We start from the raw sequence: 5,636 nt of genomic DNA on the forward strand, positions 1-5,636 counted from the left end.
TTCTCACCACCCCCGGGGCCTTCCTGGCGGAGCCGAAAGTCACCCCACTCCTGTCCTGCGGAGTGGAGTGCAGCCTGAGCACGAGGACGGGGCTCCGCTGCACCCGGGGAGCCAGCCTGGAGAGGCTTGGCCGGGGGTGGGGAGAAGGAGTCACGCGATAGTGGGAGCTAATAGGGAGAAGCAACTGGAAGGAACGTAAGACGCTAACAAGAGCAATGGGCGGAGAAGCGCGGTCCTGACGTCCAGGAGAGGACCGGGTACCTGGCAGGGCCCTTGCCCACCGTGCGCAGAGTGGTGGAGAGGGCCCGCAGCGGTGTTGGGAAGCCAGAGTGCCCGGTGGGGCTAGGCTGAGAACCAGTGGGGGCAAATCTGCAGTCTGAGGGTCCAGGAAGCGAGAGGGGCCCAGGGAAAGAGGAGAAGAGAAGGAGAGCCACTAGGGCTCTCATTTACTGGGCGCTCGCCCCGCGCAGAGTTCAGGCCCAGGGCCGGGGTGGCCGTTCCCAAGGGTGTGAGGCCCAGGAGGGAAGCCCCGGGCCTTGGGGGGGGGGGGCGGGGGGGGGGACGACAAACACAACACAGGTCCCGGGACAGGGCTCTGGCAGTGTGGCCGTCGGAGGTGGGGGGGGGGGGGTCCCCTGAGACCCACTTCCCTGGAAGCCGCGGGGCCCTGGGGGGGTGGGGGGGGGCAGGCCCGCGAGCCGAGGCGGCGTCTATCCGCGGGGCGCTGCTGCCCCCTCCTGGGGACGCTCCGCGGGCCCCTGCGGCTCTGAAGCGGCTGCGGGTGCCCTCGGGGCCGGGGCGCCGGGCGCTTCAGCGCCGATCCCGCTCGGGTGTCGGGCTCCGCGCTGGGCCTGGGCCGCAGCCGCCTTCACAAGCGCTCGCGGCCACCCTCCCTCTTGGGGCCGCATCCCCGTGTCTTCCCAGCGGATCCACCGTGTCGCCCGCCCCTCGGTGGGGCGTGGGGATCGAGGCGGGCCTCGGTGGGCCGGTTAAGGCCCCCCCCCCTCCCCGCCCCCGCCGGTTTCCGCTGGTCCTTAAGCTCCCGGGGCCTCAGGTGCTCACGGGTGAAAAGGGCCGCAGTGAGGACACTGGCGCAGGCTTGGCTCTGTGCCCGGCGCAAGGGTCGGTGCCCCCAAGCAGGAGTCATTATTGCGCTTCTCCGTCTCCCGCCCTCCTCTGTCCACAGACACTCACACTGGAGACTGTCCCCACTGGTTTTCAGCCTAGCGCCACCGGGCACTCGGGCTTCCCAACACCGTTGCGGGCCCTCTCCCCCACTCTGGGCACGGTGGGCAAGGGCCCTGCCAGGTACCGGGTCCTCTCCTGGACGTCAGGCCCGCGCTTCTCTGCCCAGATCCCTTTCTGGCATCTTAATTCCCTTCCAGTTGCTTCTCCTCGTTAGCTCCCACTACTGCGCGACTCCCTCCTCCCCTTCACAACAACCTCTCTTGGTCCCTGTTTCTCCAGAACACTCCGCCTGCTAACCTCATCGCCACCCTGAGTTACCAAGTCCCTGAGGTTAACCCTGAGGTCCCCGGTGACCTCCTCGCCCCACAACCCAAAGCCCAGTGCTCAGACCCCGTTTGAAGGCTCCGCAGCATTGAGCGCTGCTGACCATGCTTTCCTGCCAATTTTCTCTCCCTTGAATTTCCTAGGATGCTCCCTCTGCTTTTCTTATGACCTTGAACCCAGTCTACCTCAATTGCCTTGCTGGCTACATTTCATTCGCCAGCAGCAGGGCTTCAACTTGGTTTTCTTTTCTTTTCATCCTTACATACTCACCTAAGAGCTGTGATCCCCACGCACATACCCACCCAGCCCCCCCGCGCCCGGGGGCTCCAGCTCTACACCAGTCTGTCTCCAGCTCAGATCCTTGCTCTGGCTCCGTATTTGTCTGTGCAGCCGGGTCCTGGTTGCCTCCGTGCGGACAAGGAGAGATACCACCAACTCTGCAAGTCCAAGACTGCATGCTCATCCCCAAAGGGGTCCTTCCACAGAAATCTAGGAGACGTTTTTTAACTCCTTCCTCTCTCTCATTCACCCCTCCTACCATCCAATGGGTCCTGCGTTCTGTTGATTTCATCGGATTCTACCTTACTGCCTAGAATCCTTTTTTCACTGCCATGGCTCAGTGACAATTTAGTGGGTGCTTATTACGTGCCAGGTACTGCCCTAAGCATTGTGCACGCATGGTCTCATCTAATTCTCTTAACGATCTGGTGGAACTAGGAAGGGACTGAGGCCTTGAGAATTCATTTGCTCGGGGTCATATAGCTAATAAGTGACAAAGACCCCAGAAGGGTCTTGCTGACAGCAGAGTCCTTGATTTTTAGCACTCTCGTGCAACATTACTTCAGGATCGTGTCATTCCTTGCGTAGATCGTCACCTCGTCTCTCTTATTAGTTTTCCTGACTTCAGTCTCCCCCTGCCCACAGTGTAGCTATCTTTCCCTCTCCGCTACTATTCCTCTCATTCAGGTTGCCCTCTGTCATCTCTGCAATTGAATTCCATAGGATCTGTCTTCCTTCTGTCTCTATTTTGCCCCACACCGTAAATCCATTCTCCACACTGAAGCCAGAATGCCCTCCTAAAACGCTAAGTTCGCCACACCACTCTCCTGCTGAAAACCAGCCCGGCAACTTGGTGAGCTAACAAAGTTGGAAACTTTCAGAGAGTATAAGCACGTAGAAATTTAGGTACGTAACTGAGTTTGCAAGAAAGAAGGGCAAATGGCCCTGCATCAAAAAAGAAGACCACCCAGAAACGAGATGGTTAGCACATTAGATGATGCCATGCAGCCCTGGGAGTGGTCGTTAGACCCTGAAAGGTCCCTAGTGGTAGGGGCCTGGGTTTTCTCAAGGAATGGAACCAAGTTAAAGTCTGGCCTCCATATTTGGCCCTATGGCCAAATATAGGCTTTTCAGCGGCTTTGGCTTTAGCGTTTGGATATCCAAATATTCAAATACCGGTTTTGATGGGGTCCTTGTACATCATCAATAATCATGTGATTATATCTGCCAATTTATTCACAGATGTCACCAGTGTTTCCACTTATGTCTTCTCTCTTCTCCAGGATCCAATCCAGGATACCATATTGCATTGAGACTTATTCCATTTTTAGCTACATATCCTTTAATCACCTCTTCATGTGATGATTTTGTAATATCATTTTCCAGACACAAAAGAGAAAGATAATACAGTTTTTTTCTAACATGGTTAATCAAATTTATTTTCTGTTACTGATCATTAAAACTCTTTCTTTCGGCTTTATCTTTCTTTTTTGGTAATGGCGCCTCAATATTTAGGATTGTCGTCAACCTTGGAAAGACCTTGATGAAATTTCTCTCACGTGTGAGCTGTAAATACATAGTGTGTTTATAATTGTATTCACTGCATTCTCAAGTATATTGTTGATGAAAGAAAGCTTCCATTTTGAATAAGAATGAATCTTCCACTTACATTCTTACATTTCTGATATTAGAAGAACTTCCTGCAGACTAGAAAACTGTAGATGGCTCTAAACATCTTAAACCTTGTGTCCCTACCATCCACATATTTTTGGTGTTGAGCATTGTAGGATTTTTTTGCTATGTGCCAGGCAAGGCAGCATGTGGAGGGTAGGAGTATTTCTGGAAGCCATTCCATAATCTGGTGCACCCAGCAATAACTGAACTATACAAGGAATGACTGCAAACCATCTAATACCTCCCATGAAACCCATATGAAATGTAGGCCAAGCCTTTTCCCTTCTCGTCCAGTCTCCAAAGGGCTCATGGTCATTCTGATGCCACCAACATGAGGAGAAGCTGGAAAAAATTATAGTGAATTGATTTTTTTAATACTAGTTCTGGGGGATTTTATAATATTTGTTTTATTTGTTGCGATTTCTTTCCTTGCCATCAATGTTTACTTTCACTCTTAATTTAGTGTTCATCGTTTGCATTGTTTTTCCCTAAAAAAGAATCGAAATTGCATAAGCTTCAGGCCCTATGCAAACTGGATCTGCCCTTGACTGAGAGAGTTTACCACTCACAAACACCGGTGAAAAGCTATTAAAAGACAGTCTTCAGGAAGAAGGAAGTGGAATTCAGAAGGAAGAGGTGGGATTCAAGAAGCAATGAAACAAATAAGTGAGTGTTAATTAGATGATAGTAAGAAGAAGAAGAAGCCATTTCTCATCTCTCTGGTACATGACGTAGACACTGTAATGCGGGTGACAAGGTCCTATGTGACCTGGTGTTTTGGCATCAGTTTTATCAGGTACCACTCCCTCTCACCGCCTACTAGGAAACAGTCCTGAGTCTTTGTACGTCTGTGCTGGTGCCTCCAGACATTCCCACCTTCTGTTCCTTCTCACTGGAACACTCTTCCCCTTCCTTCTTAAGGAAGAGACACCCCCATCCTGGAAGCCTAGATGAGGGGCCCCTCCCGCTAAAACCGTACTGTCACAGGTCCTTGCCTTGAGCTCTTTTCTTGTCCACAACCCCCACCAGCCTGTGGTCTCCTGAGGCAGAGACAGAGCCTGGTTCCTTCCTCGCAGGACCTCAGCACCTAGCACAGAACCTGAGGCAAGTAGGTAATATGTTCCTATTTGCTAAATAAATAGATAAACCGAGAATCGAAACAAAACCTTTTGCTTTTCAGCTCTTACCACTTCAACTCTTGCTAATCGCTCATGATGGTGGTCCACTTACTTCCCTGTCTTAGCAAACACAGCGGAGTGAAAACAGTCCAGTCTCTTTCGGAGGACTGTGCCCTTCCTTTTGTCATCTCAGGGTACAGGTACACCATGGTTGATGCCCTTTCCGTATCCCCTCAAGCTACCCCGGAAGTGGCCTCCAGAGAGTTCCACGCTGGCTTAGGGCTTCCTGTCTGTCTCAGCCTGAGGACGTCCTCTGGCTGCGGGAGTGTGCTTGGAAGTGTCAGGGAGTTACCCCTCCGGGAGCAAATTCTAACAACCAGGGATGGCTTCCTTGCCTGACAGTGGGACCATCTGAGGCGCATTCCACCCGGTCTCTCAGAGAGTCCTGAGCAGGACTGAGTTGCAGGTGCCCAGAGTCACTTCCCCTCTCCCTCTTGTGCTTCCTGGGCTCGCCTTCTGACTAAACTACTTGCACGCAGTCCTTGTCTCGGGGTCCGCGAGGACACAGGGCGCTTGTTCCCATTGTCAGCTGTCATGGTGCAGTAGTGTAGCTAAAGCAGGTGCAGGGGACTAGATAGAATTTTCGTTTGACCCCACGATAGAGCTCTGGAAGACAGTGGTTTGGAGGAGAAATTCCTGAAATGTGTGCATTTCGACAGAATGAATCTTTCTGCTATGAGTTTCAGGAGATTTCAAAGTTCAAACACTGAAAGAGGAGGGTCTTTCTTTTTTAATGTTTCTTAATTTATTTTTAAGAGAGAGAGAGAGAGAGAGAGCAGGGGAGGGGCAGAGAGAGAGAAGGCGGCAGAGAATCCCAAGCAGGCTCCTCACTGTCAACACAGAGCCCGACGCCGGGCTTGGTCGCACAAACGCTGAGACCGTGACCTGATCCAAAATCAAGAGTCTGATGCTCAACTGACTGAGCCACCCAGGCACCCCTGAAAGAGGAGAGTCTTAAAAGTGGGACAGTTTATAGCCCTCTTGAGAGGGAGA

The sequence above is a fragment of the Lynx canadensis genome, chromosome B1 (genome assembly GCF_007474595.2).
Source record: "Lynx canadensis isolate LIC74 chromosome B1, mLynCan4.pri.v2, whole genome shotgun sequence".
NCBI classification, from domain to species: domain Eukaryota; kingdom Metazoa; phylum Chordata; class Mammalia; order Carnivora; family Felidae; genus Lynx; species Lynx canadensis.